This window comes from Oreochromis niloticus, linkage group LG6, assembly GCF_001858045.2.
Source record: "Oreochromis niloticus isolate F11D_XX linkage group LG6, O_niloticus_UMD_NMBU, whole genome shotgun sequence".
Classification (NCBI taxonomy): Eukaryota; Metazoa; Chordata; class Actinopteri; order Cichliformes; family Cichlidae; genus Oreochromis; species Oreochromis niloticus.
The window spans coordinates 9,896,071-9,924,031 of record NC_031971.2 but is presented as its reverse complement, the minus strand read 5'-3'; the positions used below and the strand labels follow the sequence as shown (position 1 = coordinate 9,924,031).

The window sequence follows — 27,961 nt, the reverse complement described above, 5'->3', positions numbered from 1 at the left end:
CCTTAAATCTGAAAAAGAGAAGTTGACCCAGTCAGCTGATACAGTTAGAGTTTTTCTCTAATACTTGAGTTATTTTATATGAACTTGAAATGTGAAAGTTACACTATAACAGTAATGTTGTGAACAGATGCTAAACTTCTGTTTCTAGAATTTTGTTTCTCCTCAGGTATGAGGTATGATTTATGAATAATTATGTAAACCTCAGCATGACTAATCTATAAATACTAGCAAAGATAATTAAACATGCTCCCAAGAAGAAAAGTATAGCAGCATCAAATTGTTTCTTGAATACATGTAGAGTACAGTACTAGAAATAAATCAGTTTACTAATCAAAGTTTCTATTAAAGATGTTAATGGCCCACTCTGGCCATGTGCACATGGCTGCACATGGCCCAAGTAGGGGGGGCCCACATGGGCCTCAGCCCTCCACCGGGACTCCAACTTGGAGCCCGGGAGATCTCCGGCCCCAGCTTGAGGCCTTTTGCAGGCGGCCGTACATGGGGGAGGCAGGAAGGACCTGGAGCTAAGACTCAGCTGTCCTCCAGTCACCCACCTCCCTCCTGACATCCTTGAGGCCAGTGGCGAGCTGCTGCTGCAGGCTGTGTTCCCGTGGCGTATGCCCTGCGGTTCACTGGTTTACATGCCAGTTACATGCCTTCTAGTATTCCGTGGGCTGACCTCCGGCCACCTCCCATGTCTGCGGACAGTGCAGGGCAGTTCCTCTGCTCTTGCGATGGGCCTTTGGGTCGCGTCCCTAGCTCAGTCCCTCACTTCAGTGGACGAGCAACAGCTGCATGCTGTGTTCCCCTGGCGTTTTGCCTGCAGTTCAGCTGGTTACCCACCAGTCCGACCTCGCTCTTACGTTGGCCGGTGAGTGAGTTCTCGAGCCTGCAGCGGTGACTCCCTGCCTGGGGTGTCGCCCACATGTCGGGTTATGCGCCTGGAGTGCTCCCACTTGGTGGCTCGGGGGTTAGGCTTCCTGGCTGTTATAAGTGTCACTCTTGCTACTCCCCTGTCTGCAGACAGCGTGTAGCGGCTGCTCACTGCTCATGGTGGACCTTCAGGGAGTCCCTAGCTCGGCACTCCGCTTCAGCAGGCTCGGCTGCCGGCCCCTCCCCTGTCTGTGGACAGCATGGAGCGGCTTTCGGCTCTGTCACATCCCTAGCTTGGCCTGCTGCTGCAGGCTGTGTCCCCTGGTGTATTGCCCACGGTTCACCAGTCGGACCTTGCTGTGTCTCTTCCGCAGCCAGTGAGTAAAGGTTCTCCAGCCTGCAGCGCAGGATCTCTGTCTGGTGTGTTGCGGGTTTACATGGCCAGTGGGGCCCCGCTTGGTAACTCAGTGAGCTGTGCTCCCTGGCGGTCAGCCCAGCGTCTTGCTGGCTGACCTTGAACGGCTGCTCAGTTGCGATCCCTGCGTCTTGCAGGACTCGCTCAGGCCAGTCTTGCATCTGCAGACTGTTGCCTCGGCCCCCGGCTCGGCCTTTGCATCTGGCGGGGCCATGACCGGGGTGGTATGTATATATGTATGAGTTAGTGCATTCACTCTGGGTTCGGTTGTACTGTCTCCTCGCGGGGTGTCTTACAGAGTTACCCCATACATATGGAATATGTAACTGAGTGGAGAGATAGTCTCGATATGACAGAGAATGTACGGTTATTGTGTAACCTTGGTTCTCTGACTGAGAGACTATCTCTCCACCTTCAGGCCGCTTGGAGACGCGTTCTGATCAAACTATCACCAGTGTCACGTTTGCACAGCTGTTTTATACATAAGCTGTCAGGTGTGGCTAGGCTAGCCGGAGTGTCTTAAAGAAATATCCACACGCCTCGACCAAGAGGGGGTCATACCCCGTACATATGGAATATGTAACGGAGTGGAGAGATAGTTTCTCACTCAGAGAACCAAGGTTACACAGTAACCTTACGTTCTGCTTTGATGAGCTCCTGAAGTGCATTAAAGCACAATAATATCATCACTGAATGACTGGAACAGAGTAGAAACGTGTAAACACATGTTTGTAATGAATGTTTTGTTAAAGTCGCTGAAAGAAAACTGAACAGCAACCAAGCAGGACTCTTCAAACTTGGACTCTTAAAAGCCATGAACATATAAAGAGATTAGAAATGGCTTCTTTTCAGCTTGCAGAATGAATATTTTGTTATAAGAACATTATTAAGGGAACAGTCCACTCTCAGCCCACATGGAGGTTTTCAGAGTAAAACCAACAGAAAACAGCTGTTAAAATCAGTTTAAAGCCCCTGACATTCCCATGAAACAGTGCTTGGTACTGCTGTCTTTGAAATATCATGATCCTTTACATTGACACAAAGAGCAGCTGCAGCTTGACACCAGAGTAAGGTCTACATCATTACAGCTGTTCATGCTCACGAAGCATCAGTCTGGAGATTCTTTGTCACCACCGATGTGTTTCCATCATAAACCAGATACAGAAAACAGTTTTAACACCTCTGCAGCTTTCTGCTCTCACAAAAGAAAAAAAACAACAACTTGAACTTGGAGTTGTGTTTAAAGTCAACAGCATGCTGTAGAGACAACAAAAAGTACTAAAATACACTTTATGTGTTGTAAATAAAATGGCAAATGATTGCATGTAATTTGACAGAAACAGCATACACGCTCAAAGAACAGACATGTATAGGAAGTTAAGTTTCACTGTGTAATGTGTTAAACAGCTGGATATTAAACTGTCATTCTGTCGTCATTTTAATTCTTTGCTTTGATAAAGAGAAGTTAACCCAGCTAGAAGATGCATGTTAGTTTGTCTTTCTAATGTTTGAGTTGTTTTACATTTACTCTTAACTTTAAATGTAAAACATGGACAACAGCAGTAATGTTAACATATACTAGACCTGTTTTAGTTTTTACCTTTTACCTCTGAGTTGATTCATTATTTATGAGTCAAAAATATACAGTCAAAGCCATTACTTATTTTTTTACTTAAATTTAAAAAAAAAATTTGATATTGCATGATTTATAGATTAATTTCTGATTTTAATGTTAGTTCTACAGTACAGTATGTATTAATTCAGTGATTAATGATAGATAAGCTAACAGCAACAATCACAGTCAATCTGTTTGCTAATGAAAGTTTTTGTTAAAGGTGTTAATGGAGGAGAAACCAGGATCTGTGCTCTTAGATTTTCATCAGTGGATCTGCACTGCTCACATCAACATCTGACTTCAAACGCCAAATGGTTTACTGTACGTGAATAAATCACATTGTGTTCAGAGTGAGCTCTCTGTGGATGGACAACGTATAACGTACAACATGTCTGAAGAGAAAACCCCAATTTTAACCATCAATGATCTAAGAGAGAGTGATGCAAACACTTACTGCTGTATGAAGACTACAGACAGTCCAGGAAACTGTTCACTCAGTAATATTACTCTACAAGTACTTGCAGGTACAGTGACTTTTGCTAATTAATTACTTTCTAAATGACATCATTGTATAAGCTGTTATCCATCATCCTCTCAGAGCTGCAGGTAAAGGTGATTCCTGCCACAGAGGGACAGACAGTAACACTGATGTGCAGCAGCAGCTGTCCTCTGACTGAAAAGCCTGCAGCCTACATCTGGTACAAGAACAGAGAGTTTCTCTATGAGGACTGGTCTCCCTGGTACCAAGAGCTGCTCAGCAGTGAGGAAGCAGTCACATACTCCTGTGCTGTCAAAGGCTACGAGGATCTCAGAGCCCCTGAAGTCTCTGTGGGTGAGTCATGATGTTCATTGTGCTATGAAACAAACAGAATGGGTCATACAGGACAGGACTTCTGTTGGTGCCACTAAGTAGAAGACATGGTGAATAAGTGGCTCTTCCAAAAACAACGTTTTATCCTTATTATTTTCTAAATTGTTATGTTTGTTGTTGTTATTGCTTGTGTACAGTGTCCTTAAATGTTTTGAATAGTGCTTCCTTAAATAAAATGTATTAGAATCTAAGGATTACCTGTACTGGGAGAACTAACAAAACAGGCCTGAAACCTGATAACACGGAGGGAGAAACTCAGGGAGACGACACAGACAGACCAGCAACAAGCAGGACAAAACTTATATACACAGTGGCGTAATCAGGGAATAGGAGACACGAGGGAAACACAGCTGGGAGAAATCAGGGCTAATGAGAAAAGGGAAGCAAAACTAGACATACTGACATGAGACACAGACCTTCAAAGTAAAAATGGAAATACAACAGGTATGCACAGACACGAGCTTAACACAAGACATCAGACATGGCAACAGGGAGGGAACAGAGACGTGGGACCAGGGCAGGCTCTTAGACACAGAACAAAAGGAGCTCAAAATACAAAACAGAAACCAAACCTAAGAACAAGAAATTCCTAAAGCATAAGGTAATAATCAAAACCAAAACCATTGAGTCCACTGGCTGAGGACCATGACAAGGACAAATGGAACAAAGGTGTTCCATCATAATATCCACAACATATCTCCAAAAGTTGAATCTGTTCATCTGGACGTAGCGTTTTGCGTTCTCCCACAAAACGCTACGTCCAGATGAACAGATTCAACTTTTGGAGATTTACTTTCCTGGATGATTGAGAGTGCATCAAGACATCCACAACATAATCATACTGTATGAATAATAAAGTAAATAAATAAAACACAAACGGTATTAAGAGACACTTACAGAGAGTCTACAGTGCTCCTCTTAGCAAAGCAAATGTCTGGCACTACAAAACATTAAGACCATAATTCCTCTTGCTACAACTGCTGAACACGACAGATTAAAAAAAAATAAATAAATTATTGCATCTATTTCTATTCTAGCGACTGAGGACACTCTCCGTATTTTGCAGGTGTTTCTGATGCACAAAATGTAGACCAAACTTTTTTTGTTGCCTGGTCTAAGACTTTTCATGCAGTGCTAGACGAGTGTTGTCAGTGAACTGAAGCACTTTTTAAAGAGTGCTCTCATTTAGAAGCTTTGTATGTCTGTCTGAGCCGCTCCTCTTTTGATTTTTAGCATGTTAATGGTAAAGTCTGTGTCTCCTCCGTTCATTAAGCAGCTGGCTGTGTGCCAATTTTTGTTTCTTGGAGGCCCTTAACTGAAGATCTTATTTGCAGACTTTTAGGAGTAATTCGAGGAGGGGGCCTAAAGGTACATCTTTCACCATCTTGCAATGCTGTGATTGCAGCCATTCCCCAACTCTCTGAATGGTACTCATGGACGTTGAGCAATGGTCATGACAACTTGCATATTAATGATCATGAAACTGATGTCGCAGACCATTGTTAGTCAGTGGTGTCAGTCATTTATCTGTTTATAAGGCTGGGGAAACCTGCAGTAAGCTAAGACTGAGGAAGAGTGATGAAACATTTCTCTTTATAGTTAACTGAAAGAAAAAAAGTGTCAGCACACAGGTCATTCAAACAACTTGAAATCTTCCATCTATATTTCAGGTGTTCAGGATAAAAACTGCTGGAGAGTGAATTATGTCAGCAGGAGAATCTGTGCTCTGGAAGGATCTTCAGTGAACATCACAAGTGAATACTCACATCCTGATAACATGAAGCCAGAGTTTAAATATTGGAGTAAAAAATGGAGAAAAGATAAAGTGGAAGTTGAAGAGCTGATTGAGGCTGCAGGTCGTGTGGAGTATCAGGACAACATGAAGAACCAACACATCCTGACCATCAACAACCTGAAGAAGAATGACTCAGGAGGATACACATTCAGATTCCAGAAAGATCATGAAGGATGGACACAGTCTGATCTGCCTGGAGTCTTTTTGATTGTCACAGGTAAATCTAAACTCCTCACTCAGCAGACTTTACTCATTAATGTCTGAACAGGAGCAGAGGTGGAAGAAATATTCAGATCCTTTAATTATAAGAAAATAGAAATATTAGGGTTTATTATATTCTAACACAGTTCACATTCTCTGCATGTCAAACCTTGAAAGTTTGTTTTTTTTACATGTTTTTGCCAAAATGTGTTTAAATTAAAAAACTGCATATTTAGCAACTTGTAGCTGTGGGTGTTCGAGAGTTAATCAGTGTTGAACCCTGTTTGTTCAGACTGCAGGGTATTTTAGGCTGAAGTGCAGTGAATCATATTCATCATTTGTAGCTTTCTTGTCCTTTCAGAATTGTATTTCTCTGAATACTCAACTGTAAATTAAACTGTGTTCACTATTATTAATAATGGATATTTCTCATATTCCAAAACAATTGTTTTACAGCTTAATTTACATAAATGAAAGTCCCAATATGAAAATCATAGTAAAATGTAATAAGTCCGAAACATATTGTGTACTACTAAGTACCTTGAATTTGTACTCAAATATATTGCTTTAATAAATACTTTTCACCACTAAACAGGAAAAATAAAGACTTTGTAGTCAAGCCTCATTTAAAATTCATATTCAATCTGTAAGCCACAGAGGAGATGTGCTATACAATCTGATTTTTATGATTTATGTTCCTCTTTCAGAGCTGAGAGTGAAGATGAGTCCTTCTGCAGTGGTGACAGAGGGTCAGAGAGTCACACTGATCTGCAGTACCAGCTGTCCTCTGACTGACAACACAAACTACATTTGGTACTTCAACAGTCGACCTCTGACCCCGAGAGAGAACCAGAACAAACATCTGATCCTAGACCCAGTCAGCAGGGAGAATGCAGGAAGCTACTCCTGTGCTGTGAAAACCAACAAAGATATCAGCTCATATCAGGAAAAAATCTTAAATTTGTGACTACATCATAACAGCACAACATCAAGTAAGCAACACCCTGTTTGGTTCAAAGCAATATATTAAATGTCTGATCTGAAATCACTTATTTTCCTCTTTATTCATATCCAGGAAAAATAGGAATTCTAGGCAGTCTCCAACAACTGAGAGGTATAAAGAAAGTGAACAGGTTAAGGTTAGGGTTAAAATAAAACAGGGGAGCTATGTCAGAATGCTCTTCATTGACTTCAGCTCTGCCTTTAACACAATAATACCAGACATTTTGAACACCAAGTTAGCCAACCTGGGGCTCCCGCCATCCACCTGCTCTTGGATAAAGGACTTCCTGGTCAACAGACCCCAGCGGGTGAAACTGGGTCCTCACCTCTCTTCCCCTCGCACTCTCAGCACCGGCTCTCCCCAGGGATGTGTACTAAGCTCACTACTCTACTCCATCTACACATATGACTGCAGTCCCGCCCACCCAGAGAACATCATTGTCAAATATCCTGATGACACAACAGTGATGGGGCTGATCACAGGGGGAAATGAGGCGGCTTACAGAGATGAGGTCCTGAGACTGGGAGAATGGTGTGCATCAAACAACATGGCACTTAACATCACCAAGACCAAGGAACTCATCCTGGACTTCAGGCGGAACAGAACTGCCCCTGCCCCCCTGCACATAAACGGAGAATGTGTAGAGCGAGTGGAGTCCTTCAAATTCCTTGGCGTCCACATCTCTGCAGACCTCTCCTGGTCAGCTAACACCACGGCCCTAGTCAAGAAAGCCCAGCAGCGACTACACTTCCTAAGGGTGCTCAGGAAGGAGCAACTAAACACCCTGCTGCTGGTGACCTTCTACATATCCACCATCGAGAGCCTGCTGACCAATGCAGTGACAGTGTGGCATGCCAGCTGCACGGAGGCAGACAAGAAGAGACTGCAGAGGGTGGTAAACACAGCACAAAAAATCATCGGCTGCCCCCTGCCCTCCTTGTCTGCTGTCTACAACTCCCATTGTCTTAGTAGGGCCAGAAACATTTTAAAGGACACTACCCACCCCGGCTACCATCTTTTCAACCTACTGCCCTCTGGCAGGTGCTTTAGATCCATAAGGGCCAGAACAAACAGACTCAGGGATAGCTTCTTCCCCAAAGCCATCACCATACTCAACTCAAACTTGTACAAAAAGTAATCTGCACTGAAATATCATCAATTATCTGCCTGTCTGTCTCTGTCAGTACTGTACTGTGTATTTATATTTATAGTAAGTGTATAGTTAAATTATTATATAACTTTTATAATGTGCTATAAGCACCTGTGCACTTTTATAGAGCCGTTTCTAATCTCGTTATACTATATGTATAATGACAATAAAGACTTTCAATTCAATTCAATTCAATTATCTTTCCAGCTGTGGTCATTCCATTTTTCAATACATGATATAAAAGAGGTAAATTTTAAAGTGCAGGATCAAAACACACTCCAGGGTATGCTTGTCATCATATGAGCAGTCTTATAAATAACTGATAAATCATTAAAAGTTAGTAACAATACATTTACATTTAGCAAACTAGATTTTCAGTTAATGTTTTTTAGGGATCCATTTATAAGACTACAGTCCCTCCATTTTCTTCCACTTTTCTAGGTCCCAGTACTCTAACCAAATACGCACAGACCTTCTTCACCCAGGCTACCTCCAAGTCTTCTGTAGGGACACCATGCTCTCAGTTACAGCCCCCTAAATCACACTGTTATTTTCCACATGACTGATAAAGTCCCTCAGCAGGGCAGTTGAGTCACCAGTTGGGGCATCTTCCAGGACATGGTCATTATGAGGTTCAAAGAAATCTGGGTACTCTGGACTGGCCCCGGTCCCTGACCTAGAGGTGCTGGAAAAAAAGTTTCAGACCATAATTTAAACATAGTTCATTTCTTATTGTTTTATTTAGAACACAACTGAAGCAAAGCTAGTACTGATAAAGAGTAGATGCTACTGGTTGCAGAGAGAATCTGCATTTGTGTCACACCTTTGAATGTGTTTTGTTCATTTCTGTCTAACATGTCAACACATTGTTTAATTTATACTTTTAAATTTGTGTGTGTGTGTGTGTGTGTGTGTGTGTGTGTGTGTGTGTGTGTGTGTGTGTGTGTTCTTTGATCTCTGATCACCATGGAGCCACTGCCTGCTATTAGAGAGTCATAGTGATTTAAAGAAACCTGATAGGCTGAGTGAATGGAGAAACTTTAGTATCATAGCAGTTTTTTTATAGCTGGTGTATTTATCAGTGCTTTTTACAAACTGGAAGATACAATACAAAAAAAAAAGATTTGCAGATTTGGAAATCATCCTGAAACAAATGCAACTGTTCACTGTCAGACTTTTTTGTGTGCGCCACAAAAAACAAAAACAAAAACGCAAGCCACTTTGTGTGTCTGTTCTCATTCTTGCAACTCTGATAACTTTTTGATCAATGTGGTTATTGATCAAATTCAGTCTTGTGGTTTTCTATGTGTTCTTGCAGTGATCACAAACTAATGTGGCCACAGGATTACCTTTTTACAACAACAGGGTGTTTTATTGAACTCAAAAGGTAGCAAACGTCAGGGTGGTCATGGCCAAAATAACAAACAAAATAGTGAACGGAAACAGACGGACTAAATACACGCTAGGTGTAATTAGGGGTGTGGAAAAACATGAGGAACAGCTGACAATAAACCTAAAGACATTATTGGTGAAGTAAACCTAAACACAATGATAAAGACACAACAGACTCCCACAAAATAAAACAGGAAACACATACAATAATCAAAGAATAGAACTAAAATACACAAAACACTGAGTCACAGAACTGGTACTGTGACATTGACAATAAAAAAGGGTCCAGAAATGAAAGTAAAAAGGTATAAAGTTAATACTAATTCATATAAGTTGATGGTTAAAAAATTTATGTTGCATAATGTTTGTGTCATTTTATTCAAGAGAACTACGATCTACACATTACTAATCAGCTAGTAAGCCTTTTCTGGGATTGATTGGTAGTGGCTCCATTCTCCACTAGGGGGCTTTCGTGGTCTCTCCTCATTGCATTAAACTAAGTCAAGAGAGAAGCAACTAACAATAAGTCTCATGATTCTTTCCCCCGTTTTCAGGGGCAGCAGTATTTACTTTTAAGGCAATAGTATTGTATTTTGTGTATATTCGTTTTGTTTTCTTTGTTCTTTTTAAATATACTTTAAAAAGTTAATAGTGTAGTAAAAAACAGATGAAGGTAGCATGACAGACATTTGCTTTGATTGTACAAACATTATGAAAGAGTAGATAATGAGAATAATAATAAGAGGTATTGATTTGTAATTAACTGGACATGAATTACTGAGCTTATTATATAATATTATATTACAGTATATACATCCATGCAGCTTATTCTCTTTCACCTGACAATATTTACTTTAAAGATATAAAGCATTTGGGAACATAGCAGATGGGAAATGGACTGTGTGAAATGTAAAAGTGAGGTCAAAGATCAAATGTGAAATGATGTTTAGATACAAACTAAGGTGATATTTAGAATTCCCATATCTCATATCATTTTATAAATGTTGCCAATACAAACAAAGGCAATAAGAAACCATTTTAAATAGCTCTGTAGTAGCTCTATAGCATTATTATCTCTTTGGCCTGACATTAAAGGAGAGGTCACAGGTCAGATTAGACACTGCGTGCTATGTAAGAATCATAGTTTCTAAGTCATCAGGCTTTTGTTTCTCATAAATCACTAAGTTGACCCTGAAGACCAGAAACAGCAGAGCAGGATGATGATCAGTATAGCAGAGTGATCTTCAATAAGAACAATACAGCCTCCACCATCAGCCACCTCCTGACTACAAAAGAAAAGTTTGTTGCCATAGTGATTAAAATGTCCATTTTCGTGAGTGGTTTAGTGACAGGAAAAACATCAGTATGGTAGCAGAGGCACCTAGCTAATGTGTCCGTTGTGTTCTCACACTCTGGTGTAACTGCCTGTGGTTTTCACACTCTTTATTGGAACATAAAACAGAAGTGAAATGAGCTGAAAAGTAGACACACTTGAGCTTTTTAGTTTGTATTTATGTGTAGCTCTTAGGGAATTTATCTGCATGTTCATTGTTGAAACCACCACAGGTTTCTGATACCTGTGTTGGACCTATGTCAAGTAATTGTTAACAGAATTTTCACTTGTTCTGCTGAAGTCTAAGAATCAATTTCTGGTCATTTACAATAACATGTATAGTACAGAACAGAAGGGGGTGTTGATATAAAGGTTGATTCAAATATATTCTGAGATAACCAAACTGCATCAGCTCCTTGAAAAGTTCAGTAGTGAAGCTGACATGTTCAGGTTAACATCCCAGTTCAAGAATGGCATGGATCACTGGTTACAAGCCTGTATCCATCCATCCATCCATCCATCCATCCATTCTCTTCCTGGAGTCTGGAGCCTATCCCAGTTAACATAATTAGTTGCAAAGAGTTTTTTCAATTATCATTTTCTTTTTCAGCCTTTTGTCACTCCAGTCCATTTTAAAATGTTTTGCTGGCATCAAATTCAAATGAGCTAATACTGTATTTTATAACTTAATTAATTATGAAATCTGTCAGTGTATTTGCTGCAAATGTTTTCTATGTTCTGTTATGAATAAATTAATATTAAAATATATCCAATATATGGAATCATTTTCATTCATTTCAATCTCACAATTCATTTAACGTTTTAAATATGATATTGGATATTTACATGATGTGTTGTTGACGTCATCTGAATGGTTCATATTCTAAAATCTTTTTGACACTAAACTGGGTACTTTACAATGATACTGTGTGGTACAGTTTGCAGCTGTGTAGATTGTGGTGTCTATAGTGACTGCTGGTTTAGGCTCTTGAATAGCAGGCAAGACACTGAAATAAAAAACATATGACTCAGTTCAGAATTTAAATGTATAAGGTAGTTGGAAACATTTGAAACGTATCTGTAAAGTCAGAAAACTTTTAATATTTTCTTTTTTTTTTAATCTGATTTTTCTAAACATTCAGTACTTACAGTTTTTATGTCAGCAGTGAAATAAATGTTAAGTTAAATGATGCATTTAAATGTAGCTGCTGAGTAACACAGCAGCCTTGTACTTAGTGATTCCAGAAGAAGTCATGAATTTGAATTTAAGCTGATCCTAGTAATTGCCATATTCCACCTTTTTACTGTGTAGGGGTTGGTAAGGAACTCTAATGTCTCATGTGACATGGCCCTATATATCATAGACTGTGGTTGGTTAAAAAGCAGCAAAGCAACACTGAAAGTGAATAATTGAAACCACCCCACCCCCAGCTGCTGCACTAGACTGGACCTCATGGTTCACTTTAACACCTTTCTATCCGTCAGTGGTTTTCACACTTTAGAATGTAATACACAGAAGAAACAAGTAGAGGAGGTTATTTTTAAGCATTTCAATTTAAAGACGTTTCACAACGTGTACGTCAAAATAAAAAAAATAATACTATAAATTAATTAAAATAAATGTGCTTTGCTTTTGATTTGCCTTGACTGTAAAAAACATTTAAGACTGTTACTATCAGAAATTAAAATTTCAAAGACCTCATGTTGGCAGTTTTTTCGACTGATAAGGTTTTTATGAAGCACGGGAAAAAAAACTGCATCATGTGTCTCTGTTCTTGGCTGTGGCAATTCCTCACAGAGGCAGCCGGAAGAAAAGAAGGAGTTTCTGTCATAAACTAAATGCAGACAGTGTAAAAAAAATATTTATCAACACCTCCAAAGCACAAAGTAAATAAAAAACAATTATTACTGGTCAAATCAGAGCAACTATAACAGTAAATAAAACCACAGTTATAAGAAAAAAAATATTTTTTGTCTAGAAATTTCCCTCACCCTTTTACATTTTGAGGCACTGAAAAAGACAGCTCATAGACAGAAAGAAAAAAAGAGGAAGGAAGTTGGGTTTTGGTTTGAGAGCTGCATAATTTGCTAGTCACCTGAATATAATAGAGCCATTTTAGTCCCACGCTGTCCTTCACTCTGTGCTGCATTTCATTTGAAAATAGGTTCTTTTACTTGAAAGCTGGATGACAGCCATCATGTTGTTGACAGACTTTCAACTCATGTTTCTGGGACTCATTTTGTGCATCACAGGTATGAGTGATAAATTATGTACCGCTACATACTGACAGAGAAAAGTAGAAAAGTTGATATGATTATTATTGGTATGATTTATAAATTAGAGTCTGTTTTCAGCTGATTTCCTACAGTACAGAATAAAATAAATATTCTCATTACTAAAAAAAAAAAAAAAGAAAATCTGTTTATTAATGAAAGTTTGTGTTAAAGGTGTTAATGGAGGAGAAACCAGGATCTGTGCTCTCAAAGGTTCATCAGTGGATCTGCACTGCTCACATCAACATCTGACTTCAAGCAGCAAATGGTTCACTATACAATTTAATGGATATAAGTATGTTCAGAGTGAGCTCTCTGTGGATGGACAACGTGTAACGTACAACATGTCTGAAGAGAAAAACCCAACTTTAACCATCAATGATCTAAGACAGAGTGATGCAAACTCTTACTGCTGTATGAAGACTACAGACAGTCCACAACACTGTTCACTCAATGAAATTACTCTTCAAGTTGTTGCAGGTACAGTGATTTTTACTCATCTATTACATTCCAAATGACATCATTGTATAAGTTGTTCTCCATCATCCTCTCAGAGCTGCAGGTAAAGGTGATTCCTGCCACAGAGGGACAGACAGTAACACTGATGTGCAGCAGCAGCTGTCCTCTGACTGAAAAGCCTGCAGCCTACATCTGGTACAAGAACAGAGAGTTTCTCTATGAGGACTGGTCTCCCTGGTACCAAGAGCTGCTCAGCAGTGAGGAAGCAGTCACATACTCCTGTGCTGCCAAAGGCTACGAGGCTCTCAGAGCCCCTGAAGTCTCTGTGGGTGAGTCATGATGTTTATTGTTCTACAAAACAAACAGAATGGGTCATACAGTGAATAATTTCAATCAATATCATTACTTTGTTTCAGGTTCCATCACAGAGACCTGCTTCAGTGTGACCTATGCTAAAGGGAGAATGTGTTCTTACAGGCAGACATCAGTAGATGAGCCGTGCTCCATCACATATCCCAGAGGTGAAGTTTCCAGAAAAACTGCTCAAGCAAATCGGAAAGCAAACCTCTTAATTTATTTTAATAACACTGTCCATTCATTTCTTTAAAGAAAAAATTATAAATTGTTTTTAAAAAAATAATGGAAAATGTATTTGTTATCTCTTTAAAGATGTTCACATATTGAGGACTCAAGGGGAAAACGCAGGGTCTGTCACACTGACCTGTAACACCAGGTGTAATCTGAGTGACTCTCAAACTGCCTACATGTGGTACAGAAATGGACAAAGTTATAGTGAGAAAAAACATTTAATTGCTGAATATTCGCTTAATTTTTGGAACTCTTGGGGAGCAAATGTCTTTTGTGCAGTTAAAAGCAAAAAGTATCTTCAGTCTGCAGAAGTTTGTGAGTAATACTGAACTATGTTTATTCTGTCAGTTATTATTATCATACAGATCATTCGAACAACTTGAAATCTTCCATCTATATTTCAGGTGTTCAGGATAAAAACTGCTGGAGAGTGAATTATGTCAGCAGGAGAATCTGTGCTCTGGAAGGATCTTCAGTGAACATCACAAGTGAATACTCACATCCTGATAACAGGAAGTCAGAGTTTAAATGTTGGAGTAAAAAATGGAGAAAAGATAAAGTGGAAGTTGAAGAGCTGATTGAGGCTGCAGGTCGTGTGGAGTATCAGGACAACATGAAGAACCAACACATGCTGACCATCAACAACCTGAAGAAGAATGACTCAGGAGGATACACATTCAGATTCAACAAAGATCATGAAGGATGGACACAGTCTGATCTGCCTGGAGTCTTTTTGATTGTCACAGGTAAATCTAAACTCCTCACTCAGCAGACTTTACTCATTAATGTCTGAACAGGAGCAGAGGTGGAAGAATATTCAGATGCCGAGAATATAGTATCATCACAATGTAACACAGTATACATTCTCATTGGTATATGTCACGGTTCTGGGCCATTTTGATCCAGCTTCTTCTGTTTCTTATATTTTGGTGTTTTTCTAGATCATGATTTATGCTCTGATTCTTTAGTTGTGCCGTTTTTGATTATTATTAATATTATTCCTTCAGTTTGACTTTCTCTGTCAAGTCCGAGTCTTTCTAAATTGTTTCCTGTTATAGACAGTGTTGTTGTTAATGTATGTTTGGGGGCGTTGCACCCCGGAACCTTCAGAGGGTTTTCAGGGTTCTCCCTGCCGGAATGTTATGTGTGGGACAGTTTCCTGTATGTGTCACGACTAGCTGTGATTGTTTAACAAAGTGGTCAGTAAACGTCCTGAAACTGGCACTTGAGTTTCCGAGCATTTTTATCCTGAGGTTATAACACCTTTTTGGCGACGAGGATAAAAGCCGAACGCGGACAGTTTTGAGTTTTTGCTACGGATTTTGCCGTCGGACTACCACTTCGCATCTATGGCTACGATCGGATCGCTCACGGAGTTCGCCGAGGGAGACGGCGACTGGATTGAATATGTCGAGAGGCTGGAACACTTTTTCTTGGCAAACGACATTTCGGACGAAGGAAAAAAAAGGTCAGTTCTTCTCAGTGCGTGCGGAGCGAGGACCTACAAGTTGATACGTAACCTGACGACGCCTCGGAAACCCGGGGACTTCAGTTTCAAAGAACTGGTGACGTTGGTGCAAAATCATCACTGCCCGAAACCCTCCGTGATTGTTCAGCGGTTCAAATTCCACACTCATTCACGCAAGCCGGGAGTTTCGGTGGCTGCGTATGTGACGGAGCTGAGACAGCTGTCGGAGCACTGTGAGTTTGGAGGCGTGCTGGATGACATGCTCCGCGACAGGTTGGTATGTGGTATAAATGATGATGGCATGCAGCGTCGGTTGTTAGGGGAGCCCACACTGGACTTTAAGAAAGCTTTGGAAATTGCTCAGGCAATAGAAACGGCAGCTAATAACACTAAAGACATTCGGAAAGCTAACAACAATATGCACTCAACTGAGATGCATCATGTATCTCAGAGTGTGAGGGGCAAACCGAGGGAGCTTTTGGAGTGTTACAGGTGTGGGGGAGCACACTTTGCCAAGGACTGTGTTTTCAAAGACAGTACCTGCCATAACTGCAAGAAAAAGGGGCACTTAGCCAAGAAATGCAGGGGCACTAAGGAGAAATCAAAGAAGGAATGGAAGACAAAACACAAACTAAACACACATCACCTGCAGAGCATGGCGCCTGAGGAGGATGAGCGTGTTTTCAACATGTTTAATCTAGTTGGCTTTAATAAGTGCCATGCGGAGCCCATCTATGCCACTATCCAGGTAAATGGGAAGGAGCTACAAATGGAGGTGGATACAGGGGCCTCAGCTTCCGTGATCAGCCAAGCCACCTACCACAGCTTGTGGCACTCGGGCGGGGCACCAGCTCTCCAAGCGACTGAGATAAGCCTGAGACAGTACACGGGTGAATGCATTCCCCTGCTTGGTGCCATAGAGGTGCATGCAGCCTATCAGGGTCAAGAAGCTGCAGCAACACTACTGGTGGTGGAAGGGGAGGGGCCTAGTCTGCTGGGTCGTGACCTTCTGCAGAAAATCCGCCTGAACTGGAGGGAAATCAGGTATGTAACTGTAATAGCAGAATTACTGGGAAAGTATGCTGATGCGTTCAAGAATGAATTGGGCACTCTCCGGGGCACCACTGTGAAGCTGTGTGTGGATCCTTTTGCCCGGCCACGCTTTTTCAAACCACGCACTGTACCATACGCCATGAAGGCCAAGGTGGAAGCAGAGTTGGAGAGACTACAACAGATAGGGGTCATTGAGCCAATAGAGTTCTCGGACTGGGCAGCCCCGATTGTACCAGTGTTGAAGGAGGACGGAGGGGTGCGTATATGCGGTGATTACAAACTGACAGTAAACCAAGCCTCTCAGCTCGACGCCTACCCTCTGCCTCGAGTGGATGACCTGTTTGCCACACTGGCAGGTGGTCAGACATTCACAAAGTTGGATATGAGTCATGCTTACCAGCAGTTGCTGCTGGATGAGGAATCAAAAAAATATGTGACAATAAACACACACAAGGGGCTGTTCAAGTACAACCGCCTGGTGTTTGGCGTTGCATCCAGTCCGGCTATCTTTCAGCGCACCATGGACAATCTTCTGCAAAACATTCCTGGTGTTGCTGTGTACTTGGATGACATTTTAGTTACAGGTAAAACAGAAGAGGAGCATCTGCGTAACCTTGAGCAGGTGTTGAAGAAGCTCTCAGAAGCAGGGTTGCGTTTGAAGCGCAGTAAGTGTGTTTTCCAAGCCCCTAGCGTGACATACCTGGGTCATCGCATCTCTGCTCAGGGCCTGTCCCCGCTGGAAGAGAAAGTGAGGGCAGTAAAGGAAGCCCCGAGTCCAAAGAATGTAGCTGAACTAAGATCATTCTTGGGCTTAGTGAACTATTATGGGAAGTTTTTGCCTGACCTCTCCAGCATGCTTGCTCCCCTGTATGGGCTACTGCACAAAGACAGTCAGTGGAGGTGGTCCCAAGCACAGGAGAAGGCCTTCAGACAGGTGAAAGAACTGTTACAATCGGCACCGCTCCTGGTGCATTTTGATCCGGAGAAGGAGGTGGTCCTGTCCTGCGATGCCTCCCCGTATGGCATAGGAGCTGTTCTTTCACATCGCATGGAAGAAGGGGAAGAGAAACCGGTCGGATATGCGTCACGCACGCTCACAGCAGCAGAAAAGGGCTATTCACAGCTTGAGAAGGAAGGCTTAGCAATAGTTTTTGCTGTGAAACGCTTTCATCAGTACCTGTATGGCCGCCCATTTACTGTTGTTACAGACCATAAGCCCCTCCTGAGTCTTTTTAGTGAAACAAAAGGCATCCCACCCATGGCTTCAGCCCGGGTTCAGCGCTGGGCATTAACACTGTCGGCATACCAGTATCGCATTGTTTATAAGGCGGGACCTGAAAATGCGAATGCAGATGCTTTTAGCCGCCTCCCCCTCTCGGAGGTTCCCGACCAGTCGAACATGCCCCCAGAAACTGTGTTTTTGCTGGACAGGCTGGCGAACACTCCGGTCTGTGCTAAAAACATCAAAGCATGGACTGAACGGGATCCAGAGTTATCTCAGGTTAAACAGTGGCTATTACAGGGCTGGCCAGCAACAGTGGAGCAGGATCAGCTCAAACCGTATGCCAAGCATCAGCAGGAGCTCAGTGTTCAAGATGGCTGCATCCTGTGGGGTTCCAGAGTCATTGTTCCGCCTCCAGGTCGGTCACAGATTATTGAAGTGTTGCATGAGGCTCATCCAGGGATTTCTCGAATGAAAAGTCTGGCAAGGTCATTCGTGTGGTGGCCGGGAATGGACAGTGCTTTGGAAGACAAGGTAAAAGCCTGTTCTCAATGTCAGTCAAACCAAAAAATGCCACCACCTGCCCCACTCCACCCATGGGAGTGGCCTGGCCGTCCATGGTCCAGGCTTCATCTAGATTTTGCCGGCCCCTTTTTGGGCCACATGTTCCTGGTGTTGGTGGATGCGCATTCAAAATGGCTGGATGCCCACATAACGCCAACCATCACAGCCCCAGTCGTCACAGACACACTCCGGAGAATCTTTGCAACACATGGATTACCTGAGGCAGTGGTCACGGACAATGGGCCCACGTTCACAAGTGGGGTTTTCCAAGAATTTATGGAGAGAAATGGGATCCGACATATCCGCACCGCCCCTACCACCCTGCCTCCAATGGCTTAGCGGAGCGCGCCGTGGAGACACTGAAAGACGGTCTGAAAAAAATGCCAGGTCTTTCAATAGAAAAGAGGCTCTGCCGTTTCCTGTTTCAGTATCGCATCACGCCTCATACAACCACAGGCTTGTCCCCAGCGGAGTTGCTGATGGGGAGGAAGCCCAGATCTCATCTGGATCTTCTTCGCCCAGATGTGGGAGCCAGGGTCACCCAGTCACAAAGTGGGCAGAAGGTGAGACATGATCTACATGCCAGAGGCTGTGTTTTCAAGCAGGGAGACTGTGTGTATATCAAAAACTTTACGGGTGGCTCACAGTGGCTGCCTGGCGTCATTCACCACAGTTCGGGTCCAGTATCTTTTGTGGTGGAGTTATTGGATGGCAGACGAGTTCGCAGGCACAAGGATCATGTGAGAGCCCGCACGGACGGAGCTGAGAAGAGGGCTCAGAGTGGTTCGCATGCACATGGTGGAAACAGGGCTGTGGACATTGTGGGGCCTCAGAGTGGTTCACCCGAAGGGGAAGTCATGTCAGCAGCCCCTGAGATCGGGATTGGTTCTTCAGTATCACCAGAAGGGCTGGTGGAGCAATCTAAGTCACCTGAGCCGAACCCGGCCACAGGAGCTCAGCAGGCTCCTAGCCTGGAGAACCCAGCAGCAGGACTGAGAAGGTCAAAGAGGCAGCACAAGCCCCCTGATAGACTGACTTGTTAAAATAATGGGGTGTTGTATTCTCCCTCTCTTTTCGTACTTATGCATAATTGCTATGTTGTGGGTTTTTGCTTAAGGGGAGGGAAGTGTTATAGACAGTGTTGTTGTTAATGTATGTTTGGGGGCGTTGCACCCCGGAACCTTCAGAGGGTTTTCAGGGTTCTCCCTGCCGGAATGTTATGTGTGGGACAGTTTCCTGTATGTGTCACGACTAGCTGTGATTGTTTAACAAAGTGGTCAGTAAACGTCCTGAAACTGGCACTTGAGTTTCCGAGCATTTTTATCCTGAGGTTATAACGTTTCCTGTTTTACTTTGAAGGTTCATGTCTGATGTCAGTGTGTTCAGGTTTACTTCTCCCCTGTCTCCTTAGCCTAATTTCTCCCAGCTGTGTATTCCTCCTGTTTCCCTGATTACTCCCCTGTGTATATAAGCCCTGTGTTTTGCTTTGCTCTCTGTTGCCTTGTACCCTCTAGATGCTGTGTGTTTGTTATGGTGTAGTGTTCCAGCATCTCTGTTCAGAGTTGAGTTTTGTTTTTGTGAGTTTATTCATGAGAGGAGTTTTTTCCAGCAATAAAGCTGTGCTTTGAGTTCAACCTCCCTGTTTGAGTCCTGCTCTGGGGTCCACCTTTCCTGCCTGCCTGCCACACAGCCCATCATGACAGTATAACCTTGAAAGTGTTTACGTTTTCAATAAATTGATTAAAAGGAGTGCTGTTTGCAAGTCCAGTGTCTTTAGGACATTACTTTAGGACTAAGCCTCCAAGATGGCGCCAGTGTTTGTTGCTCGCCGTCTACCAGTCTTACCAGTTCTGTTTTTGGTGTTATTTATTATGTTAACTTTGCTCCAGTTTGCGTCTTCTGTGATGATTTATGATCGCCCAACTCTCCTCAACATTCGATCCTCTGTGGATACACTGTCCTGGCAGCTCCAAGAAGACGTCTTCCAAACTGTTCTGATGGCCATTCTCGAGGATCTTCGCCGGCCAACGTGGGTTCCTCCCCATAGGAAACACCGCAGGAGACGGGGAAAACGGGCAGGCATATCAGTGAGGTTTAAAAACTACGTAGCGGTTTCCTCGACAGCTGATCTGCACTGCTTCCTGGATGGTCTATCTTCAGATCACGCTAGGTTTGTTTTCTGGCGCTCCCTGGAACCTCTCCACCAATGGATTAAGCCAGTATTACCCGACCTCTGTGACCAACTTCCACAGCATCGTGCATCTCACCTCCGTAGAGGTGGTGTTGTCCCCAGGAAACTCCGCCCCACTGGATCATGCATCCCAGCCGGTCTCTGGTTTGATGTCGATTAGCTAGGCTCTGGCGAACACCAGATCGTTAGCTAACAAGACTTTCATCCTCCGTGATTTCTTCACCTCCCAGGACTTGGATTTCTGATTTTTGACTGAAACTTGGCTTAACCCTGGTGAGGTAAGCCCTTTTTCTGAACTCATCCCCCCTAACTGCGAGTTTTTCAACTCCCTGTGGGAAACTGGTCACGGCAGAGGTCTTGCAACTGTTTTTTAAAAGTTTTTTAAATGCCGACAGCTCACCGCTCATATTTATGGCAGTTTTGAACTACAATTATTTTTGTTGGATCTGCATTCGCCTGTGCTGTGTGCACTTGTTTATCGTCCTCCGAAGTTTAACAAGGATTTTATTCAAGACTCTTCTGTCTTTTTATCAGGGATCTTACCAAGATTTGACAGCGTTTTAATCCTGGGAGATTTTAATATTCATGTTTGCTGCTACCAAAAACCTCTTGCGAAAGACTTCCTGAATCTTATTGACTCTTTTAATCTTGTCCTAACCATGAGCATGGACATACTTTGGATCTAGTTTTATTTTGTGGTCTGCAGCTATGTGACATTGAAATTTGCAAGCTCAACTTTTCTGATCACATGCCTGTTATAATCCAAATTTTGGTGCCATGTCCTCCAGTTAAATCTCTTTTACCTGTGCGTGAATTCCGCATCATCACTCCTGCTACTGCTGGGCATTTCTCTGCTGTTTATCACAATATTGGTGCCTCATCCTTGGACAATGTCTCCCTTAAGCTAAATGCTGATCATTTGCTCACTTTGTTCAATGCCACTTGTTCAAATGTTCTTGATATTGTTGCTCCTTTTAAAAAAAACCCAAGTGCACTAGACCTAAAACTGATCCCTGGTTAAATGATGTCACTCAGGCCCTCAGAAGGACGTGCAGAAAAGTGGAAAGAAAATGGAAAAAAGACAAACTCCAGATTTCCTTTGATATGTTAAGGGAAGCCTTATTTCTTTATCAGGATGCTGTTCGAAAAGCAAAAACTAAGTATTTATGAGATATCATCTCTAGTCACAGCTACAGGCCTCGTGTCTTATTCAACACCATTATTTCTGTTATCAACCCTCCACCCACCACACACTTTCCAGGAATTCCAGATCTACTATCAGATCTCACATCTCTCCTCCAGCTTATGATCCCTCTGTTCCCCTGTATTCTTCAGTTGTGCTTGATCACTTTAAGCCTGTTTCACTGAGCACTCTGGGCGAAGTAGTCTCCCATCTTAAGCCCTCTATGTGCCACCTCGACATTATCCCCTCTCGCCTTTTTAAAGAAGTCTTTGACACTATTGGACCTAACATTTTAACCATTATTAACACCTTTCTTCTAAGCGGAACCTTCCCAGTCGATCTTAAACATGCTGCAGTGCACCCAGTTCTTAAAAAAACTAATCTCGATGCATCAGTTCTGTCAAATTTTAGGCCAATTTCTAAACTCCCCTTCCTGTCCAAAATCCTGGAAAAAAAATTGTCTTCCTTCAGCTCCAGGCGTTTCTGGAAATTAATGACATCTCAGAAACATTTCAGTCTGGTTTCAAAGCGCTACATAGCACTGAAACTGTGCTTTTAATGATCTTTTATTAATTGCTGACTCTGGTAACTCTGCCATTTTAGTGCTTTTAGATCTAAGTGCAGCATTTGATACAGTAGATCATGGGATTCTCGTATCAAGACTGGAGAGCTGTGTGGGTATTAAAGGAACTGCACTTGAATGGTTCAGATCCTATTTAACTGGTAGAAGTTTTTCTGTCAGGTTCGGTAGCTCTTCATCCACATCCACTCCCCTTACATGTGGGGTCCCTCAAGGATCTATCAGTACTCTTTTCCCTTTACATGCTCCCATTAGGCTCTATTTTCAGGAAACGTGGAATCTCATTTCATTGTTATGCCAATGATTCTCAAATTTACTTTCCTCTTAAAAAGAATTCTATGGACTCTCTAAAAGTGTTGCTAGACTGCGTTGATGACATTAAATCGTGGTTTGCATTACATTTTTTGAATGTAAACGACCAAAAAACTGAGATTGTACTATTTGGACCTTCTGACCCTCGCTCCTCTGTTAAGGTTGACCTTGGTCCTCTGGAAAAGTCCAGAAATCCCTTTGCAAAGAACTTGGAAGTGTTCTTTGACAGCAGCTTTTCATGTGAAAAACAAATAAATTCTGTTGTAAAAGCCAGCTTCTTCCAACTCAGGGCACTTGCAAAAACTAAGAACACTTTGTCATTTGCTGACTTCGAGAAAATGATACATGCATTTATTTCATCCAGGCTTGACTACTGTAACAGTCTTTATTTTGGTATCAGCCAGGCTCTGCTCTCTCGTCTTCAGCTAGTTCAGAATGCTGCAGCCCGACTCTTGACAGGCACTCGTAAACGTGACCATATTTCCCCAGTCTTGGCTCATTTACACTGGCTTCCAGTACGTTGTAGAATTGATTTTAAGATTTTATTGCTTGTTTTTAAATCTCTAAATGGATTAGCTCTGTCATACCTCTCTGATCTGTTAACTAAAAATACTCCTAATAGAACTCTCAGATCAGCTGATAAGTTGCTTCTAGGGACAACTAGAAGCATCTTATCAGCTTACCTATCAGGCTAAAAAACAGAGGAGATCGGGCCTTTGCGATTGCTGCACCCAAACTTTGGAACAGTCTGCCTCTTGAAATTAGGATCTCTCCAACACTTGACATTTTTAAAACCCGTTTGAAAACACATTTTTACTCTAGCTTTTAATTGTAACTGAGTTTTGTTTTGTTCTTTGTGTGTGTTTGATCTACTTTTTACTTTTTTACTAAGAACAGCACTTTGGTCAACCTGTGTTGTTTTTAAATGTGCTTATAAATAAATTGACTGAAAATAAATTTTTAGAAAACTGTCAGAGGTTTTTTTTTTTTTCTTTTTGTGCAGATTGTTGGGTATTTCAAACTGGAGCGCCGTGAATCATATTAATCATTTGTATTTTTTTCTGAACATTTAAATTATTCCATTAGACTGTTTTCTGGTTTATAACAATGGATTTAATACCTTCTTTATGTTAATCCCAAAACCATAATTATAGTAAAACATTACAAATCATATAAATATTGAAGAGTAAAAAGTATAGTCAATTGCTCTAATTTTGAGTTTTAAATGAGGCTTGAGAACAAACTCACTGTGTAAGCCCAAGAGGTTTTTGCTTTATCAATGTTCGTCTTTCAGAGCTGAGAGTGAAGATGAGTCCTTCTGCAGTGGTGACAGAGGGTCAGAGAGTCACACTGACCTGCAGTACCAGCTGTCCTCTGACTGACAACACAAACTACATTTGGTACTTGAACAGTCGACCTCTGAACGTGACACAGAACCAAACCAAACATCTGATCCTAGACCCAGTCAGCAGGGAGGATGCAGGAAGCTACTCCTGTGCTGTGAAAACCAACAAAGATATCAGCTCTGCTCCAAAGACTCTCACTGTCCAAAGTATCACAGGAACATGGACACCAGCAGCTGCAGGAGTTTCTGCAGCTCTGCTCCTTTTAATACTTCTCTCTGTCTGCTGGTGGATCAGGTGAGCATATGTTTTCTTTCAGATTGATCCTGTTATTTTTAATGCCATGTTTCTTGACTTATTCATATATTTTCATGAATCAGAAAAAAGAGGACTTCCAGTCAGCCTCCAAGAAGGGAAACTTCAGATAACAAACAGCAGGTACAAAACAGGATTCAAACAAGAACAACTCTAGATCTTCCTATTTCTCTTTATCTGAATGATCTGAGAGAGAGAGGGGGGGGATTGCACTGTACTGTATTTTAGTATTAAAGGTATTGAATTAATGTGTCAGTATTTTTAGCAGTGCGATCAGAAATTTGAAGACAATGAAGAGCTGGTAAAAAAAAAGTAGAGGTAAAAATGATCAGGTTTATCAAAATAAAAGTAAAGAAATTATCCACAAAATATAAAAACAAGAAAATAATTATTTTATAAACACAATTCAATAATAGTACTTTGTCTATGTGTGAATTTAAAATAAGGTCTACAAGTAGAAATAGGTGCTCTGTTTTAAAATCACATATTAATGATTACAGAACAATGCAAGTGTCTTAAATTTGTTTGCAGCCAACATTGAAAAGTCAAAAAGTAAGGAGTCCAGTAAAAAATCTGTATTCTTACTGATACTTGTCAGGAAAATGCAAAGACTTTAGAGGCTCTTGAAAAACTAGAAAGGTCCAGGAAAGGTGATGCTATTTTCTTGAGAAATGTTTGGTTAGAAGATGATGATTTCATATCTGCTGATGTGTAATCGAGAACAAAACCTGCTCCCAAGCTGGTTATGTTCATAGTTCATTTAAGAATCTTTATTACTGATGAGCATCAGTAATAAAGATTCTTAAATGCAACTTTATCCTTTGATTTTTTTTTCCTGTGCAAACACTTTTACAACTATTTGATTGTTCTTTAAGCATTAACATATCACTCTAAGACAAGACACTTACACCAAAACTTAAAAAAACCCTTAAATGTCACCAAGTTTGCAGCTGACAGAATAAAACTGTTGTGAGCAGGTTATGTTCTGAAGTGCCAAAGCACCACGTTTCTTTCTTTTATTTACAGCATGTTTTAAGTACAATATAGACACTCTACTGGGGTATATATTTTATGTGCGCTGCAGTGCAAACTGTGTGTTATATTGTTGTGACAATTTATTAATTTTACAATGCAGAAAAAGTATAAAATGTTTTGTGCTTGATTCTACTTTGCTGATAAGTCTCTGTTAGACTGTTGGAACTGCACCTACTAGAACAGAGAACACACATCAAGAACACCTGTTCAACCAACCAAATTAAATTTATTAATTTATTTTAACTGTCAAAAAACTGAAGTGATTTCCAGGTCTCCTTTATTAGAAAGCTTCAGTGTTTATATGGATCCAGTTTAAAGTTTCAGAGCTCTAATGTGCAACATCACCTTAAAAATATACAGCAGCACTGAGAGCGCACTTAGTCATTAAATAATTTACTGGAAATAAATTGTGTATTTCACCTCTCTGTGTGCTAAATCACCAGATTAACAATTCACTGAAGCACTAATCTCTAAATCTCACCAAACAACTGTTGCATTTTACTGGTATATTTGTTACGTTCTTTATAGGTTTTTAATCACCATTTCATAACTTCTCTGGAGCAGGCGACACTAATGGGGATTGTTTTATGTGGAAGAAAAGTCATATGATCTGTGAAAGGCCCTTTCATGTCACCCGATTGCCAATGTTAGGGTGAATCCAGATAACACAAAGATACCCAGGTTATGCTGAATTTTATTCATAGTACAGGACCTGGATCATGTTTCTATTGAGCTACATGATTCCCCCCTGATGATTAGACTAACCTGTTCATCATGGTATCACATTTGATAGAAACTTTACATCAACAATTCTTACAACACAATAGATTCATATCAGTCTCATATGTTGGCTTTGTAATTGACTGAATATTAAACAGTCATGATATAACTGATGGTAAACATCAGTTCTCTGAATTCAAGGACATGAAAACCTGTTATTTAAATAGGTTCTTTAAAAATGTTTTTAATGAGCCAATAAACAAAGTTATCAGCTCAGACCTACAAACAGATATTTTATGATGTTCTGATAGAACAATGAAATGTTTAATGCAGTTTAATATGAATTTATAATAACTGTCTCGTCTCCTCAGATGATCTATGACCTCACATATGAAAACATCTCAGCTCAGTCAGCAGAGCAGGATGATCATCACTACAGCAGACTGCACTTCAGTGACAACCACACAGCTGATCTCTACTCCACCATCGAGCCACTGCCTGCTCACTAAAGAAAAGTTTGTTACCATGGTGATTTAAAGGGACCATTTCCCCTTAAGGTTTTTGTGTCTAAAATAAGTTCAGTAGAGACATTATTCATAGCAGAGACACCAAAGCTGCTACATCTGTCAGTGTTTGTACTCTCTGTACTGAATCATAAAATACAGAAAGGAATAATAGAAATATAGAAATGCCTGAGCTTTTCCATTCAAACATATCTGATAATGAACTGCATGTGCTAAAAATGTCCTGTGAAACATAACACAAGACAAAAAATAACACAACTTTATAAAAGGATGTGTGTCCTTTTATAAAGTTACTAAAAAGATGATACTAAAACACAATTTTAGTATCTTTTGGCTGATTTGTGCTTTTAAATGTAAAAACATTAAGTCGGCTTCTTTCAGAAATTAAAACATCAAGTTATCATGTCTGCAGGTTGAACTTCTTTTATCTATTTAGTTTTTTTTGCAATGAAAATTTAATTAAATGTGGTCATAGCAGATGTTTAACATGGGATCCTTTATAAAAGTGAACAAAAAAGAAAATAGTAATAAAACCAGAGAATGTTAATAAGCAGTATAAAACAAAAAATTCAAAGGTAAAATCAGTATTAAGTGGAAAAACCTCCTGCAATACATCAATTCTTCACTTGAGGGCTCATCTTTGAGGGAAAAGAGATAAATGAAGACGAGATGGTGTTAAAATTGAATGTAGTTTGTCTGCTGACACACTCACACAAGTCAGTCATTCCTGTTAGACAGATGTTGATTTCTGACATTCATTCTCCTTTTTCCTTATGCTGATAAATTTGAGTCTCCCACAACATATCCACCAGGACTGGACCTCCTGAAACGGCTGGAGACTCAGTCTGCACACAGTGTAATGGAAATACCATTATAGAGAAACACACCTTAAAGATGGCCAAATCAAAATGAACAACAATGTTCCTAAAAAAAAAAAAAAAAATTAAGAAATACTAAGTATTTATTATGTATGTTTTTATGTATGTAATCTAAATTATTTTTTTTTTAAGGGGGACGTATAACTCCATATCAAATTCTACATGTATGACAACATGGGTGCATATGCAAAAAGTGAGGTTGCATAGTTGGCCCAGCTGAAGTCTGTGATCAGCTGTATCAAGAAAGTGTGAAACTTGGGATCCCCATGTTTCCAGACTTTATAAAAAGAAACTCAAAAGCTTACCTTTTACATGTACACCTGACTGTCTCTCCCATCCAACTGTGGTTTCTTGCTTCTGCTCAGTGTTGCCAACTCCTCAGTAAGGAAAATCGCTATTGGTTGTCCTAAAAGTCGCTAGAAGTCGCTAAATGACGTCATCACCTAATTTGCATAATTGGTCATGCTAATATAATTGTAACCAATGTTGCTGGAGAGAGAAATAACATCGTGGAAGAGACATAAAGTGAGTAAAAAACGTCCTAAATGCATTTAGAGTTTATTTAGAACTATAAATTAAATTTCTTTTAGTAATTATTGTTTTT

The 27,961-nt window shown here is 40.9% G+C and overlaps 1 long non-coding RNA gene and 1 pseudogene across 1 annotated transcript in view; both read left to right on the top strand.

The window, feature by feature from the left end:
* LOC102080661 (uncharacterized) overlaps positions 1-27,961 on the top strand; it is a 125,730-nt gene that overhangs the window by 27,986 nt on the left and 69,783 nt on the right. The window lies entirely within an intron of this gene.
* LOC109202674 (uncharacterized protein K02A2.6-like) lies at positions 15,027-19,607 on the top strand (annotated as a pseudogene).